Source organism: Notamacropus eugenii, chromosome 1, assembly GCF_028372415.1.
Source record: "Notamacropus eugenii isolate mMacEug1 chromosome 1, mMacEug1.pri_v2, whole genome shotgun sequence".
Taxonomy (NCBI): domain Eukaryota; kingdom Metazoa; phylum Chordata; class Mammalia; order Diprotodontia; family Macropodidae; genus Notamacropus; species Notamacropus eugenii.
Window position 1 is genome coordinate 553302787 of NC_092872.1, and position 19053 is coordinate 553321839.

Genomic DNA, 19053 nt, shown 5'->3' on the forward strand with positions numbered 1-19053 from the left:
CGTTGCTTACATTGCTGTGGAAATGAGGCAAGTGTGGCAGACAGGAAAAAAATATGTGCTTCAGATAAGGGAATCAGCATATGATCAAAAGCCAAGAAAGCCTAGCCCAAGTTATCCTTGGGAAGTCACACAATGCTGGCACACTGACTCGTTGATAGTTTTTACCGTAAGTAGGAAAATCCAAGACTTGCTACCTTACCAGGTCCCCACTGGAGTGGCTGACAGAAGCAAATGAGTTCTTGTATTTTTTTTTTAACTTAACTGACACAAGTGAAAATGGTGCTTAACCCGAGGCAGGTCACATAGGCTGGGGAGGTGCCTATACTCAGCAGATTTATTTGTCTCAGGGAAGAGGGAGCATAAGAGAGGGAGGAATAGAATTTAAAACTCAAAATTTTAAAAGAAGATGTAATTGGGGAAAAATAAAGCACATTAAAATACTGACAACATTATGATGAAATGACTATTTATAATTATGCCTTAGTACATCACTTCATTTGAAACAGAGCAGGGCAGAGTTATTCCATGAACAGGAAAAATGTTGAATCATGATTTGATTGGTTGAGTCCTTACCAAGCCCTACTACACTATCAAGATGAGTATTGTTGTTCAGTCATTTTGGGTTGGGTCCAACTCTCCATGACCCCATTTGAGGTTTTCTTGACAGAGATATTGGAGTGGTTTGGCATTTCCTTCTCCAGTTCATTTTACAGATGAAGAAACTGAGGCAAACAGGGTTAAGTGACTTACCCAGGGTCAGACAGTTAGTGTCTGATACCAGGTTTGATATCAGAAAGATAAGTCTTCCTGGCTCCAGCCCTGGCACTCTATCCACTGCACCACCTAGCTGTCTAAATTGAATACTGTCATGAACAAAAAAGGTGAAATTAAGGAGATTTTTAAGAGTTAGAGTATTTGGTGATTAGCCCAGAATGCCCTGTGGTGTTGAATGGTTCATAGAGATGTTGGGGATGAAATTTAAATTTACAACATTGAACTTCTTAGTGAATGGGAGCAGGCCAGTTTTTATAGACATAATAAGAGAACTCTTAACTGTCCCTGGTAATTTCAAGTCGTCCATCCCAAACCAACTACATCCTCAGATATTTGAAGACCTGACAGATATTATGACTGAACCACTGTTATTGATCTTTAAAGGATTATATAGAAAGGAAGAAGTACTTTAAGACATGAAAAAGACAAATATTGTTCTAATTCTCAACTAAAGGGAGAATAGAATGTATAAACTGTTTGTCATTGAGCTAGACTTCAATTAGTGATAAAAATCTGGAATGTACTATTACTCAGGACCATCAAAAAAGAAGAGTAGCGATCACTAAGAGGCAGGATAAGTTCACTGAGAACAGGTCAGACTATTTTTTCTTTTTTCTCATTGTTTCTTGGTGAGCAAATCAGGGTATTCTTTAGACATTTACGTCAAATGTTTGATAAAGTTTCTTAAGTTATCCTTATGGACAAGATAGATATATTTGTTAGATGACAGTACTATTGAGTTCACTCAGCTAATCAAAGGCTAGACTGAAAGATGATCAATATAGAATGAAAATTATAGGGGAGCTTTTCAGTTGCCCTGTGATATTTAAGAATCTTGATCAGTGGCTTATATGAAAGGATAGGTGACATGTTTATCAAATTTGCAAATTATGCAAAATCTGGGAAGGATAACAAACATGGTGTATGTAGAGGATCTAGAAAAATACCAGTGAGTTAGAATCATATATATATATACACAGTACATATATATATAAATATACATATAAATATATATACACAGCACACATATATACACATATACATATACACATATACATGTGTGTGTGTTTTCCATGCTTGGGTTAAAAAAAACTTTTTAAGTACAAGAACAGTGAAGTATGAGCTAGAAAGGAAAAATATCTTTTAAAAAATTGGCAGTTTTTTAAAAAATTTCAAGTTCAGAGTGACTCTACAGTGTGACACAGCTACCAAAAACATATCTGAAACTTTGGTCTCATTGAGAGGCATAGTATTCTCACTTAGACATATATGAAGCATTATATTTGATTTTGGCTACCATATTTTAGGAAGATTATAGGCAAGCTGGAACATATCTAGAAGAGGGCAATTAGCAAGAGCCTCAAGATCATTTGATTGAAGGATGTTTAGCCTGAAAAAGAGAAGACTTCTGGGGGGGTACCATTGCTAATTATGAGTATTTGGGAATATGTCATGCAAAAGAGAGGCTAGACCTGTTTCTCCTTGGCCCCTCTGAGGACAAATTTATAACCAAAGTAGAATAGTTGGCAAAGTCGATGTAAGTCACAGAGAGGTGAATTTTGGTCTCATATGAAGAAAATCTTCCTAATAATTACAGTTAACTATAAGTGAAATGAGATTTTTAAGTTAGTGGTAGGTTTCCTCTCATTAGGAGGTTTCAAAGAAAGGAAGGAAGCAAGTATTTATTAAATTCCTATGTTATGCCAGTTACTGTTCTTTTAAGCACTTGACAAATATTATCTCATTTGATCCTCACAACAACCCAGTGAAATAGGTGCTATTATTATTCCCATTGTGTGGTTAAGAAAACTTAGGTTGAGGCATGTTGAATGACTTACCCAAGGTCACAAAGCTAGGAAGTGTCTAAGACTTGAAGGCACAACCACTTTGCTAATCTGCCTCTCAAACCATAAATTAACATATGTGCAATGCTTAGAGTAGATGCTTAATAAATACACACTGATTGATTTGATATAGTATGATGAGGTCATAATACCGGTGTAGTTCCATTAAAATACTTGTATTGAGTACAAGCTGTGTTATTTATTTGATGTTTGGCTGAGAACAAGAAAATTCATCTCTCAACTTCATTTTTCTCAAAAGTAAAATAAGGATAATTATAGCTAACCTCTTGATGGCTAGAAGAAGGTGCTTTATAAAATACAAAATGCAATAGAAATATGAATAATATTTATAATCAAATCTTCCAGTTGACCAGAAAATTTTTAAATGGCTAATATTTTTCCAATGAATGAGCATTTATTTGTTAAATATGCTTATAGCCCTGGACTAGGAGCACAATTTAAATGGGCCATGCCTTTGGTCTACTTCTGTCTGAAGAACTCTTCACAAATAAACATTTTTTTTTAGCCAAACCTATTAACTAAACAGTCAGTGGCCCAGATGTTGACTCTCTATGTACCATATTGCTTGAGGACAGAAAGGAACTATGCCTTTGGCATATATGCCTCTATATACACTACTTGAAAGTAAGCCTCCCTAGAGATAAAGGGGAAAAATACATTGGGATCTAGCAAAATATTAAAAAATGTGGGTGGAAGAAGAAAGCTCATTTGAGGGTCATGGAGTCAGGAACACAGGTGACATACGTGCTGGCTTTCATTTAGTTTAATTGCCTCATTTGCACCTCTGGGGTCTAGACTGTTTTTATTGCACAGCAAGTAGGGGTTGGTCCTAGCTCAGAACCATACGGAAAGTTGTAAGGAATGCATCCTATCAGGAGGAAGGAAGATTGCTGGACTCCTGACCTAGACAGGAGGTTGCACAGTAGTGTATTAATTACAGCCCAATGGCAGAATCTGGTTTGTATCAAATTGGCCCAGAGGCATTCCAAATCAGCTTATCCTATCAAAACTTCTCAACTTTGCTTAAAATGTGGGAGGGAGAGGGGAGACAGCAATCTCTAAGACAACTAGTATTGTATGGTGGAAAGGAGTACTCTGCTTTGTCTGTCTGTCTCTTTGGTTCTCAATTTACTCATCTATCTAATGAGGACATTGGATTAAATTATCTCCCAGATCCCTTCCAGTTCTAAAACCTGTTATAATGTGTAATATACTAATATACTACGTAATAAATAACTAGCCCCCTTTACCTGAACCATAGGAAACCATTATGGCAATGCCTCAGCTGGGCCAGTCCATGACATATGTAGAAGTTGTCTTCTCAACCTTTGCAATTATTTCATAAAATCATAGAATCTTAGGATTTAGAACTAGAAAGGACCTTAAACATTACCCAGTCCTGTCTTCATCTGACATGTGAGGGCATTGAAATCCAAAGGTGGCTCTATGGATAGAGCCATAGACCTAGAGTTAGGAAGATCTGAATTTCAATCAAGCAGCCTCAGACATTTATTAGCTGGGTGACCCTGACAAGTCACTTTACCTCTATCTGTAAAATGGTGATGGTAATAGCACCTACCAGCAGGCTGTTGTTAGGATCAAATGCGACAATAATTGCAAAGCACTTAGCTCAGTCCCTGACACATCGTAGGCAGTATATAAATGCTAGCTATTATTATTTATTGTTATTATTTTGGTGGTGCTATTTATTCATTGTTTTTGTACTATTACTACTCCTAAGTGACCATCTTCAATTACCTATGTATTTGCTGCTATATCATTTTCCTTTACTATTTCTCTGTAATATAATGGGATGGAGGAGGAATCAGTGAGAAGGAGGCAGGGGAGACTTAGTGATTTTTAAGAGCCTTTCCAGCTCTAACATTTTGTGTCCTATGCCATGAGGTCTCTTCCAGCTTTACCTTCTGTGCTTTGAGATCCAAGACTCCTTCTGACTCTGACACTTGATATTCTATGTTATAATGGTTTTTCCAGTTGTCTTCCAAATTTAGTACTGTATGCCCTGTGTTCTGAGATCTCATATAATTCTGATGTGATACTGGAATTTTTTTCTTTTCTAACATTTGTATAACATTTTAAAGATTGCAAAAGGTTTAATACCTATTATCTCATTTGATACTCACAGCCCTGTGATGTAGACGCTATTATTTTACAAATAAGGAAATGAGGATAAGACAGATTAAGTGACTCACCCAAGATCGTATATCCAGTAAGTATCTGAGGAAGATTTTGCACTGATTATACTTATATACAATATACAACATCATTCTATCTTCCACAGTATTTTCCAAGGTTTCTTCCATCTCTGACATGCTATGAACTAAGATCCTATATATTTCTGACAGTCTATGGCCCATGTTGTAAAGTCCTTTCTAGTTCTCACATCACATATCCTATGTTCTAAGATCCCATCTGGCTCTTATACTATATGGTCCCTGGCAATTCTGACACTCGGTGTTCTAATTAAGGTCCTTCCAGCTCTAATGGTGTCCAATGATCTAAGATCATTTCTTTTCTCTTTTTTTATCATTCCGTACAGTAATATTGCACAATATGAATTTTGAGGTTCCTTCAATCTCTCGTATTGTAAGTTTTAACATCCCTGACAATTCTCTCTCTCTCTCTCTCTCTCTCTCTCTCTCTCTCTCTCTCTCTCTCTCTCTCTCTCTCTCTCTTTCTCTCTCTCTCCCTCTCTCTCTCTCTCTCTCTCTCTCTCTCTCTCTCTCTCTCTCTCTCTCTTTCTCTCTCTCTCCCTCTCTCTCTCTTTCTCTCTCTCTCTCTCTCTCTCTCTCTCTCTCTCTCTCTCTCTCTCTCTCTCTCTCTCTCTCTCTCTCTCTCCTTCCTATATAAGAATTTCATGGAAACAAAGACAGTATTACAGTTGTCAGCCATATCCACTTAGGATGATGTCTCCTTTATTTTCTCTTTTTCATCTACATTTGCAAAATATTCTATTTTTCCTAAAAGTTCCTTGGCTTCCTGAAGATCACTTTGTTGGAAAAACTTTGCTCAAATCTTCTATCAGTCCTGTTTGCTTATGTCTAACAAAGGCTTTGATCTCTTCGGTTGCAGCCTCACTGTGAACTTCAACAAGCTTCTCATTGACCTCCATGATTTCTCTGAGAAACCCCATGTCCATGTCCCTGTCTTCCTAAAGTCTCTTATAACCTTGTATTCTGTGTTCTAAGGACTCTTTCAAGTCTGACAGTCTAAGTTTTAAGTTTGCCATTTTGTGTTCTAAGGTCCCTGTGTAACCTTGATCTTTTAAATTCTAAGGACACTTTCAGCTCTGACATTTTATATTCTAAGGCTTCCAGCTTTCTTCTAAGTTTCCAGCTTTATGATCTGAGGATTTTCTGACCAAAACAGGGACTAATATTTCCCCAGACCTTTGCTCATTTGGAAGGGGCATGTGACCACCCTGAAAGGATTCCATCTAAAATAACTGTTTACTTGCACAACACAAAACCCTAAAATGTCTTGATTGAGATCCAAATATGACCTTCCTATTGCCTACAAATTCCTTTGAAGTTGAGCAAAGAGGGCGGAGAAGCTTCGGCTCTAAAATTGGACATTAGTCACAGCCTGGAGAGAAAATGACAGTTCCATGATATTCTCAATCCAGGTTTCAATGAGCGTGGTGAGGTTGGGTGTGTTTGCACCTCCTTTGAAGATGCTGGTAGGCATTCCACGTTGCCCCTGGGGCCGGTACCCTTTTGTGAAATTTTCACTGGGTTATGCTTGTTTCCATATGAATTGATAGCTGATGAATATTTCCAAAGCCCTTGGCCAAAATATTGGAAATAGACTAGCATGAGCAATTGTGGGAGGAATATGTTATTCGTGGAGCTGGGTGCTGGAGAGAAAGGACACACCATTATCTCCTCTTGGGTAACTGACAAGGACAAAGAGACTTGATCAGAGAGCCACAGAGGTCAGAGGCAGGGGGTAGCACTGCAAACATCATAACTACTACTGTGAGAAGAACTCAGAAGAAAAAAAGTCTGTCTAAAGTCAACGTGGTAGAAAAAAGTTTCTTTAAAAAAAATATTTGACTCTAAAAGAACAGGATCAGTGGAAGTTATGTTCTTGCAACATTTTTTTCATGTAAATGTTCCCCTATCTCTCCTCTTCTTTGTTTTTACAGTTTGGAAAATGCTGAAGAATTATGACAGAATTTACTGGAGTTTGAAAGGAAAACAAAACAATAAACCCTGCTATATTCATTGTCTTGCGGTAGTATATGAGACGCACAGGAAAGCCAAGGTTAATGTCACGAGTGCCTAGTTACTTTGAAAGTTGTTCCTGTGATGGAAGTAAAATTCACATTTTTTTAAAGTTTACAAAACATATTTCTTAAAATAATTTCTTGAGGTAGATAGTATGGAGGTTGTTTTTTTTCCCTCCCTTCAATGATTGAAGAAACTGAGGCTAAGAGAATTTTAATGCCCAAATGGTAATGAAGCTAATGATTGTCATAGTAAGGACTTAAAACCTGATAATTAAATTCAAGGTTCACTGTGTTTTCGACCATACAAAGCTATACCTTATAATGTCTAAAATCCTTTCTAGCTATTATAATTATTACTAAGAATAATTATTAATATCTAGTATTTATATAATACATTCTGGTTTACAAAAGATTTTAAAGCATTACCTCATTTTTCCTCATAATAGCTCTGGGAAGTAAGGGTTGTTATTATCCAGATTTTATAGACGAGAAAACTGAGGTAGACTGAGGTTAAGTGAGTTGTCCAGGATCACATAGCTAGTGGCCGTCTAAAACTAGTTGAAACACTGGTTTTCCTGACTCCACATCCATCACTCTATCCACTTAATTTCATAGCATCATAGGACACGGAACTGGGATCACTGTAGAGTCCAAGTATGCTCCATGACTTCTGTCTTGGAAATAGGATGCCAGAATAGCAGGCCTGGGATTTCTTTACAATTCTGGGCTTCAGTTTTCTTCTTTATAAAATTTCAGGATGAACAAGTTCAAATACCACATAGTGAATTTGCTGCTGTCAAGAGAGCCTCATTGGCTCCCTCATTCATCAACGTGTGTGTGAGCACAAGCATGTGTATTCTTAGTGACCTTCCCTCTAACCAAAAATATAAATGGTTTATCTACACGGATCTCTGTGCTATTCTTTTGCTTTATTTATTTGTTCATTCATTAGACAAGTATTTGTTAAACCCTTGATCTGTAAGTGTAAAGCTTGGATTTGATGGAGTTCCTGTGCTCAAGGACTTACAGTCCATTAGGGGAACATTATACAAACACAGTTAATAACAAGGTGAAACATTACGTTGTTAGGGTATACAGATTACACCATTGGTGAAACTGGCTAATGAGAATGATTAAGCTTGATTCACCCTTAACCTGCATGGTGGATTGCACTGACTAAGATTTAGCCCTAGAGTGGTATATTGATTACTTGGGACAAGCAATGATTTTGATATTGATTTCACTTTGTGAAAGTAATAGCTACCTTTGTAAGCTTCCTCTGATGCTAGACTCATTCAGAATGTCTTCCCCTGTCAAACTACAAGCTCCTTAAGAAGAAGGACCTTCTTTTGCCTTGCTTTGTATCCCCAGGTCTAAACAAAGTGCCTGGTATGAAGTTGTTGTTCAGTGGTTTCTGTCGTGTCCTGCTTTTCAAGACCCACTTTTGCAGTTCTCTTTGGTAAAGATACTGGAATGGTTTGCCATTTCCTCGTCCAGCTCATTTTACAGATGAAGAACTGGGGCAAACAGGACTAAGTGACTTGCCAAGGATCACACAGCTACTAAGTATCTGAGGTCAGATTTGAACTCAGGAAGATGAGTGTTCCTGTCTTCAGAACCACTACTCTATCCATTGTACTAAGTGCCCCTGGCACAGAGTGAGCATTTAATAAATGTTTATTGACTGACTGACCATGACCAGATGGTACTAGATTGAGAGGGTTTCACTGCCTCTTGTTATTTCTCTGCTAGTTCTAGATTTCATGACACATACATATTTCAGTGCTTTCATTTGCTGTGGTTTTAATTCTGTGATTTTAAGCAATATTGCTCCAAGACAATATGTAGAGGGAAAAACTTATTGCTTTCAATGAGCACAAATCAATGACTGTTAGAGATATTTCTGCAATAGTTAGCATGGGGGAACTTCAATATTTCAAAGATTGTTCAATTACACAATGAAGCAAAATCAGTAGCATTGAAGCAATAAAAAAGTACAATTAACAAAAAAAGATACTGGATCTTATCATTATAGGTAGGTAGGATCTAATTATGCAGTACAAACTAAGTTGTCTATTAGTATCATAGCCATCTTTAGACTTTACTATAATGATTCTCCATCAGTGAATTGCCCACTGTCACCCACACACATACCAGATCCTTAGTCTCTCTGTATTTATTTGTTCCTTCTCCACTGGTAATAAACATGCTCAAATGGTATCTATCCTTAGAATAATCTCACTAGATCCTACAACCCCCTTAAATTATCACTCTATAGTATATCTCACCTTGCTTTCTCAACCAAATTCCTAGAGAAGGTTAGCTACAACACTTGGTTCTACAACCTCCTCCTCTCACTCAAATCTTTTTTCCTTCTCAGACTTTTCAAATCTGGCTTCTAACCTCCATCACTCATCTGAAACTGTTCTCTGAAAAGTTACCAATGATTTCTCAAATGCCAAATCTCAAATTCCATGAACTTTTCTTAGCCCATATCCATCTTGACTTTTCTACAGCCTTTGGTACTGCCAATTACCCTTTCCTCCTGGATATTTTGCTTTCTTTGGATTTTTATGATCGTGGTTTCTTTGGTTTTTTTCCTCCTACTTCTAGAATTCCTCCTCTGTCTCAACTAATCAATAAACGTCTATAAAGCATTTACTATGTGCCAATGCTAAGTGCTGAAGATACAAATAGAGGTAAAAGACAGAACTTGCCTTCAAGGAGTTTATAATCTAATGTGCAGAAAAACAGGGATACACACACACACACATATACATATACACATACACATATATGTGTATATCTACACATATATGTATGTATATATGGGGCATACATTTCAATATACAGGATAAATAGAAAATAATTCACAGAGGAAAGGAATTAAAATTGAGAGGTTGGGAAAGGTTTCCTCTAGGAACTAAGATTTAGTTGAGATTTAAGGAAAGCCATGGAGGTCAGTAGTTAGAGCAGAAGAGGAGGAGCATTCCAGGCACAGAAGATAGCCAGAGAACATGTCTGGAGCTGAGACATGAAGTGGAAAAGTCAGGAAGTCAGTGTAACTGAATTGAAGAGTAAGTGATGAGGGGTAAGATATAAAAATACTGGAAAGGTAGGAGGAGGCTAGGTTATGGAGAGCTTAGAACACCAAACAGAGCATCCTAGAGGCAACAGGAAGCAACTGAAGTGTGTTGAGTAGAGGGGTAACATGATTGGATTTATTCTTTAGGAAAATCATGTTAGTGGCTAAATGGAAGATGAATTGGAGTAGGGGGAGACAAGGCAGGCAGACTCACCAGAAGGTTATTATAATAATACATGTTTGAGATGGTGAGGGCCTACACTAGAGTGGCATCAGTGTCAGAAAAGAAAAGGGGGTATATTCAAGAGATGTTGCAAATACAGTCTTCACAACAGTTTGGATATGGAGGTGAGAGTTAATGAGGAGTCCAGGATGACTCTTAGGTTGTAATCCAGAGGGACTGGGAGGATGGTTTGTCCTCTACAGTAATATGTAAGTTAGGTGGGGATTGATCTTAGGGGCAAAGATAATCATTCCTTTTTTTAGACATGTGGAGTTTAAGATGTCTACTGGACATTCAACTCAATGTCTCATAGAGGTGAAGATTGAAGGTCAGCTGATAATTTGGGTCAGGAATGATAGATTTGAGAACCATTAGCGTAAAGATGGTCATTAAATCCATAGGAGCTGATAAGATCACCAAAAGAACATACAAGACTTCATACAGAGTACTCCATTTTCCATCTCTGTGCTTTTGCACTGTCACCCTTGCCTAGAATGTACTCCCTCCTCACTTCTACCTCTTAAAATCTTCAGTGTTCTTCAAGAATGAGGTCAAGTCCCACATTCTATATGGGTCTTTCCTGATCTCCACAACTACTGGGATCTCCACCACACAAAATGATCATATATCTTTAAATATGCATATGATGATTGTCCCATTGGAGTCTAAGCTCTGTGAGAGCAGAAAGAAGTTCACTTCTGTCTTGGTATCCCCAGTTATATCCACCCCAATGCCTGGAACAGAGTACTTCACAAAGAAAAGAACTTCCTAAAGTCTTATTAATTAACAAAATGAAATAAGGTCCTTATGATGCTCCGAAAAATCAGCCTTCTTTGTTGGTCTCCAAGGCAGATCTGCCTCAGTATAAATTCCATGAGGACACATTCTCAGTGAATTATTTATAGCTTCCCTGTTTCAGGGATAGGTTTGATTTTTTGTTATCCTATATTCTTTCGTTTATATCTTTTTTAGCTCTTCAGAGTTTCGAACTTTTTTCTGGATTAGAGTTAGAAGAAATTAAAACAGAACTATTTACATTGTAAGATGCTTTCTAACATGTGATTGTCAATAGAAAAGCAAGTGAGAGTGAAGGTCAGTCACACAGATGCTTGCAGCATAAGGAGCAAAGCCTGTTCATAGAAAACACTCACAAGTGGCAAATGTACCTCTGCTTCCACTCTGGAAGTGGTGCTAATCATATGAAAGACTTATGAAAGACTGTGACATGTTAGAAAGAATACTATTTTTTGGTCTAAGAGGATCTAGGCTCAAATCCTGCCTCTGCCACTTAACTACCTGTGTGATTTTGGGCAAGTTATTTAAATTTCCTGGACCACAACTTATCCTATATCTAATAGAATATGAGCCCTTCATAATGAAAAATCTGTCAGTAACAGGTTGCTTATAATTAGATTCGCCAACTCTGGCTTTTCCAAAACAGAACACAAACCCATAAATTAGGTGAGGTGGATGAATGAGAGATAGGGGTGATTCAGGAAACAACATGTGATGGTAGGATATTGGAGATTCGTGGGTCCTAATTCTATTGTGTGCCAGGCTGAGTTTGACCGGTTTACTCAGACACCATTGGTGATGAGTCCTGCTTTCATGAAAACCTCCAAGAGCAGGCAAGGGAGTTTGACAGGTCTTGTTTATTCAGAGTTGTGGGGACTGTCAGTGTTAGTGAGAAAGAGTTATACTCCACATTCAGCTGCTTGCTGCGTGTCTCAAGTACATTGTCAGAGGCATTCTGTTGCCAAAGCTTTAAAGTCTTTGAGGCAAAAATGAAGGCCCTGGTTTTTCATTACTTGCCAACATGATACAGTTAGAAAAGCACTGCATTTGTTATTTTGGTATCAGATGACCTGCAGTTGAATTCCTGTTCTGTCATTTTCTAACTGTGATTGGAGGCAAGTTTCTCCAGATTTTAGATTTCATTTCCCTGGATCTCAGTTTCTTCATTTTTAAAACAAAGTGTTTGGGCTAAATGAGTTTTCAGGTATCTTCTTTTTTTTCCAAATCCCATGGGGTAGGGATGGGGGTGGGGAGGAGATTATGGGAGGATTACCACTGATCAACTCATTTGTTATAGAAACCTATGTGCATACACACTAAGCATCTATTTCTTTGGAATTTGGAAAAAAGAAAAAAGTATTGAACATGATTAATATCAGCACACCACTTGGCAATGTGAGGACTAAGCTGAAACTGAGATTCTTTCTGTTTAAATGGTTCAAGTTCAAGATGTTCTTGCCTCTTAACTAAAAGGTAAACAAAGGCCATTTTTTAAAAAAAAAGCCAGGGCTATAGAGGACTTCGTTTCCAGACCAAACACCAGTTCATAGAAATATGTGAGTGACAGAATTATACAATAAATTTTTTCTTTCTTTTTTTTTCTTATGAACCCTGTGCCCCAGATGTAGCCTCTGTAAACATTCTGTCTGAGCGAGGAGTATCTTGTTTCTTAGCTGCAATACAATTTCACAGGCTCGTCGAAATGAGAGACAGAAAAGATCTATTAAATCATTTTGTCCGCTCCCTGCCAGCATGGGATTGGTCCCCGAAGTACATTTTCCATTGCTTTGTCGATTTGGAAATGACTCAAGCAAGGAGGTTTCCATCACTTCCCATGGGAGACTTTTCAAGGCTTTAATCGTCCTCGCTGTTAAGATTGCTTTAATTTGCCTTCGCTCAATTTTCCTTTGCTTGGCTTCATTCTGCTATTCCCAGTCACTCTCTGTTGGATGTCTCCATCCTTATTCTATCTCCCTTTCAAAGACTTACAGGAAGTTATCATCTGTTAGTCATCCATGGAGGAATGGAGTTCTTAAAAGAACTATAAAAAAATCTTTCCTCTTAGATTCAATACCTCCCTCTCCCTTCATTGTTCTGGCTGAGGCCCTTTGGAGGCAATTCAATTTTCTGTCATTCGCCACCAGATCCAGTTAGGCAGAAGGTAACTGGATTACTCAGACTCAGTGTGTTCTAACATTGCCTACCCAGCACTTTAGGATTATGACTGTGGTCTTCTGTGACGATCCTTTAGAGCAAGTTTCATTCTAGCATCATGCTAAATATGGTCCAGAGACTGTTAGACGCTGACTTTGATCACCCGTTTATATTCAGGGTTTACCAGGCCACAAAGGCAACAGTGTATGTACATGTGTGTATATATGTGTGTATGTGAGTATGTGTGGGGGAGGAACAGCACAGCAAGACAGACAGGAGACCAGCTTGACCTCTGGGTTGCCATTCTGCATCACACATATGCTTCCAAGTTACTCTGGGTCATATCCAAAATTATGAGGCAAGTCAAAAATATAAAAATTACCATTATCTGCCATTTTCCATCTACAGCTGGTAGAAAGTACCTGGAGATTTGTTTTAAGTGGGGGCACATGCTGGCAATGGTGATGATTTTGACGATGATTCATTTCAATGATGGAAAAAATGTTTATCCTTTGACAGGGGAGTTTCAATAACAAAATAGCAACAACTCTCATTTATTCAGCACCTTATACTTCGAAAGTAACTTACATGCATTATCTTACTTCATCTTCATAAAAGCTGCATGAGGCATGGAGCATGTTATTATATTGCTTTTATAGAGAAAGGAACAAGTTGAGAAAGATGAAATGATTTCTCCCTAGGGCACACAGCTAGCAAGTGGTAGAGTCAGGACTTGAATTTGTGTGTTCTAAACTTACACCAATCACTATCTCTGCCATAATACTTCTAACTCTCTAATAATTCACCAAATTAAAACTCATGCCCAAAGACTCTTTCCTGGTGATTTGCACAGTATCCAGAGTCACTATTAATATTCTTACCACTTTTTTTTAGACAAAGTTCCAACAAGGGTAGAAATTATATAGCACGTGTTCGTTGTTTTTAGCAAACACAATATGTGAAAATTCTTATTGACAAAATGTTAAATATGCTATATGCAAAAATCCCTTTAGCTAGAAACTAAAGGAATGCCCATTGACTGGGGAATGACTAAGCAAATTATGTAATTAAATGTTATTATGTCATAAGAAATGATAAAAGGGATGGTTTTGGAGAAACCTGGAAAGACTTACAGGAACTAATACTGAGAAAATCTAGCAGAACTGGGGTAACAATTTATTCAGTAGCAATATTGTGTAGAAAGAAAAAAATACTTTGAAAGACGTTAGACTGATAAAATACCGATCATGATTCCAGAGAAAGCATGGTAGTCCCACATAAGGAGAAGAGTGGTGAATTCGAGGTATAGAATAAAATATAAATGTACACATGTATACTTATAAATTTGAGGAATTTGATCTAAGTTTCATAGAGGAGAAAATGAGTCTTCAGAATGGGGAATTAACTTGTTCAGACTTTCTAAAATATTGATGTCATTCGCATTCTCCTCTAATTATAGTCCAAAGGGCCAGAGTTAAAGGGAAATCTTATTTTATGAAATAATATCTAGAAAACCAAGTTTCATACCTACAAGTGCCTACTCAAGACATGGTTGTTCAAGAAATCCACCTCATAAATTTAGTTATTGGGTTCTGTATGTAGGGTGGATTTTAGTGTATGTAAGGTGGATTTTAGTGTAAGTAAGGCGTGTTTTAATGTGTGTAAAGTGAATTTTTGCTATTATTTCTTAGAGTTCAGTTTCCCAGGATCCAAAGCCATAACTAATGTCCTGTTCCTAGACATTAGATATGAGTTCCCACAGTTAAAGTTCAAAGCATCTCCACCACGCTTATGCAACATTATATAATGACAAATACTATAAACATCCACTGCAGCTGCGCAGTGAGATACAGAGATGAGGTTATGGAAATTTGAGAGTGTATTGCTGGCAAAATGCCTTCTTTGTCTTTGGCCCTATAGAACAGATGGTCACTGGTCAGTGAATGGGGAATCTTAGGGTTGATTGCACAAATGCGGTGTGTGCCTCAACTGGCCCCCATTGAGGCTCGAGGAGATTTAGGGGAAGCAGAAGTTGTCCTTTTCTCATTTGACTCCATCAAGATGTAGGGGTAGTTGCCCCCTTCTGGCCAGCACCTGTGAGAGAAGGGTGATTAGGGAATACTGTAGGAGTTATGTTCCCATCATCAGCAATCGTCTTCTGAGAAAACTGGACTAGAATGAAGTAAAATTATTAACTGCTTCTTAGTGTCTTTTCTGTCTGACTAGATCAAGAGTGAACCTGTGCTAGCAGCCCTCCTGTGTGTTGTGCTTACCTGTCTTACAGGTTTCACGAAAAAGCCAGAGTGCTAGTCAGGTAGCTATCTTTCTCTGTTTACTACGGGAAGCCTTCAGTTGGTTAATCCCTCATAAGATTGGAGGGATCAGGACCTGACCCCAGTGTTTCTAGTTATAAATCCATAGAAAGAACTTTGAGGATCATATAGCTTGATCCTCTTGATTTATAGAGGAAGAAAATGAGGTCCAGGATGTGGAAACAATTTGCCCAAAGTCACACAGCTGTTTAATAGCATAAGACAATCAGAAACTGTTTTCTGATATCCAGTCCAGTGCTCAAACCATTCCAGTACATTGTCTCTAGTTCTAGCAGAAAACACTAATGACAACTGAGAAACCTAGTTTTCAGGACCTAGAATTTCTGACAACACAGTTTATTTGCTCTAGAGAAAATCTCTCTTCCCATTTATTGCATTCTTCCTTCATGGTTCCATTTCAGGAATCCTTCTCTGATCTGGTTTTGTAATTTTTTCTGTAAAACCTCTGGCCCTCTTCAACATCATCAAATGACCTTTTTGCATGGAACCACCCAGGTGGAGTGCACTGGACTAATAGAAGCATGAACACCTGGTATAACCTGGGCTCTGCTTCAGGAGGGCAACTCCTGCTGAATTATCCATCTCCTTGATCTTCATGATATGACCTCAAGATAAGCTTATCCAAAGGACAAACAGTTCTAACCAAGTTGGAGAAGCATCCTTCTCATGCAGAGATCTAGTCATATCCATGTCTCTCTATTGTCTGTGTTCTGTGTTATGTCTTTTGCCTTGTCTTTCTTTGTACTCCTTTTCCTAGGTCCAGGGGTGTCTCAAGGGAGGCATTACATGCCTTATACTTTGGTGAATTAAACTGTACCAAATAATGGCCTCTTGCTTTTAATCTCCTTGGCCAGTCTAAATGTAGCTTCAGTAGACTGGGATAGCACCTAAAATATTTTGAATCAAAGGCTTCTGCTTCTTGGACTCTTCCCATCCAGAATGGAACACAGATCCTCCTCAGGCCCTCCCAACTTTACTGGTGAGGTTGGGGGTATAGAATCATCCTGGCCCTTAAACAACATCTCAGCTATACCCACTTTAAAGTAACTTTGACTGCCAATACCTTCTGTGATGTTGACACAACATTACTTAAGCTGCTTACACTAGTGAATGTATGATTGAAGGTAAGAAAATTACACAATTTTCACTTGTCTCTTACACTTCCATCCTTTTTATAAGTAACTAAAGAACACACAAGCCAACAATGGCTCCAGGAGGACATTTCCAGGTTCTCCCCTCTGAAATTGTCTTGTCTTCTTTCTCTTCCCCTGTAACTATATTCACAGAATCCCAGAGTTAAAAGGGGCCTCAGACATCATCTGATCCAAGCCCCTACCCAATGCTGGAATTTCCTCTACATCATCGCTAATGTGTGGTTTCCTAGCCTCTATCATAATACCTGCAGTGATCAGGAACTCACAGAATAAAATGGCAGACCATCCCATTTGGATACAATTACAATGAGTAAAAAGTTGGTATTTATATTAATTTGAACTCTGTCTTCCTCAAATTTCTCCCCACAGAAAGCGGTGTTGCACAGTGTGAAAAACACTGGTTCCACAGTCTGAAAAACTGAATTAAAATCCCATCTCTAATGCTTACTACCTTTACGACCTTGGGCAAGTCACTTAACATCTCTACACTTCAGTTTACTCATTGGTAAAATGCGGTGAACTGAAATACATGTCTTCTGAGGTCTCTCAGCTTTAGGTCTGGGATCCTATGAGAACAGAAAACTGCATCATAATTATTGACTTTTATAGAGCACCTTAAGCACTTAACTGATTCGCTCAACGAATGTGTAAAGTCCCATTTTATAATGAAGAAACTAAGGTTTATACTTCCCCATGATCCAGCTATACCACTATATTTCACTCTTCCATGCTGTCTCTCTGTCCCACTAAGACTATCCTTTTATCTACACAACAGCCTTTCAAAATATTTGTAAAGACCAAGTGTCAACATGAAATCTTCTCTTCTCCATGCTAAACATCCTCAGCTCTCTCAAATGATTCTCATACATCTTATAACTTCTCACTATCACTTTGGCCTTCCTCAGACGGCTCTTCAGCTTGTCAGCTCACCCTTCCTAAAACATGGTACCCAGAACAGAACTCAGTCCTCAAGATCCCTCGTCCTAGATTATCTCATTTTATCAGAAAAGCATAAGAATGGTTATATTAGTGAATTTGATAGTTATGTCACATTATTGATTTCTTTGCCTACCTCACAAATTATCTCCATTATGTGTCTCTAGATAGATTAGATAGATAGATAGATAGATAGATAGATAGATAGATAGATAGATAAATAGACAGATAGACAGATAGATGGATAGAGAGATTACAGATAAAACATTTATGGCTGTGTCCTAGGGAATATATTAGGAACTTATTATGTCCTAGGTAGTATACTAAACCCTGAGAAGACTAAGGCAAACAAGACAATCCCCACTCTTACAGTACTGATATTCTAATGGGCCAGACAATATATTTAAAAGAGCTGAAAAAAGAGAGGGTTCACTCTTTCAATAGCATGGTAGGAAAATATTGGCCAGGAAGTGACATGGAGGCCTGTTTCTGGCCAAGATAAGGAAAAACTTACCTGTCCATGTTGGCTCCAGGGGTTATTTCCATGGTTACAGCAAGGAAAAAGATGATGATTATGGCCACCATGTTTGACACATGGTTTGGACAAAGTAAAGAGGAAAGAAGTATAGAGTCCCACAATTGCATTACAAAATTAATTTTAAAAAATTATTGTCTTTTCTATGTACAAAGAACTATGGAGGCAGCAATAAAAATAAACGCCCCTCTAGAAATTTTGAATTATTCTCTAACACCACCATGTACTTAAAACTTATCTCCCCAATTAGATTCTGAGCTTCTGCAGTTCTCCAACCATATTATTTAATATTTTTAATACCTCATTGTAAACGGAGAGGCACAGTGGGAAGAATGCTGCCCCAGGAACCAAGAAGACCTCTTCTCTGGTCCCACTTTTGACATACAATGGTTGGGACACCCTGGACAAATTCACCACTTCTCAGTACTCTAGGCTCTTAGACTAGAAGGTTTTTCTGTTTGTTTGATTGTTTTTTGTTTTTGTTGTTGTTTTTGAAACTGGATCTCTGTCTCTGTCTTAGGCTAGAAATATAGGTGTCACTCAGGGGCCAAGCCCACTGCAAATTAGCATGAAAACTTTCACCTGCTCCATTTCCCATGTAGGCCAGTTTGTTTTTCCTTAGTCAGCCAGGTACCTTCCTGCCAAGCCTAGAGGCCTGAGGGCTACCCAAGTCTTCTTACCTCTATCCCGAGGTCTTCGGTTGGCCAAACCGGATGCTAGTATGAGAGAAAAGACGTTCCAGAGTCGAACAAGGGTTGAGCTTTATTTCAGGGTCTAGTTACAAGTGCAGGGGAATTCTTCCTTAGGAGGGAGCCAAGAATCTCCCAAGGAGGCAAAGATCTTACAATAAGAGATTGGATAAGTGGGGAGAGAGGGGGAGGGGAGAGAGGAGAGAGGAAAAGCGGAGCCTTGTTGTCCTGTCCGCTCCACGCCCCTCCCGCCAAGAG

General features: G+C 38.3%; 1 pseudogene; it reads right to left on the reverse strand.

The window, feature by feature from the left end:
• The window catches only part of LOC140518912 (high mobility group protein B2-like), an 87945-nt pseudogene extending 69789 nt beyond the window's left edge, over positions 1–18156 (reverse strand).
• Between the last annotated feature and the right edge of the window lie 897 nt (positions 18157–19053).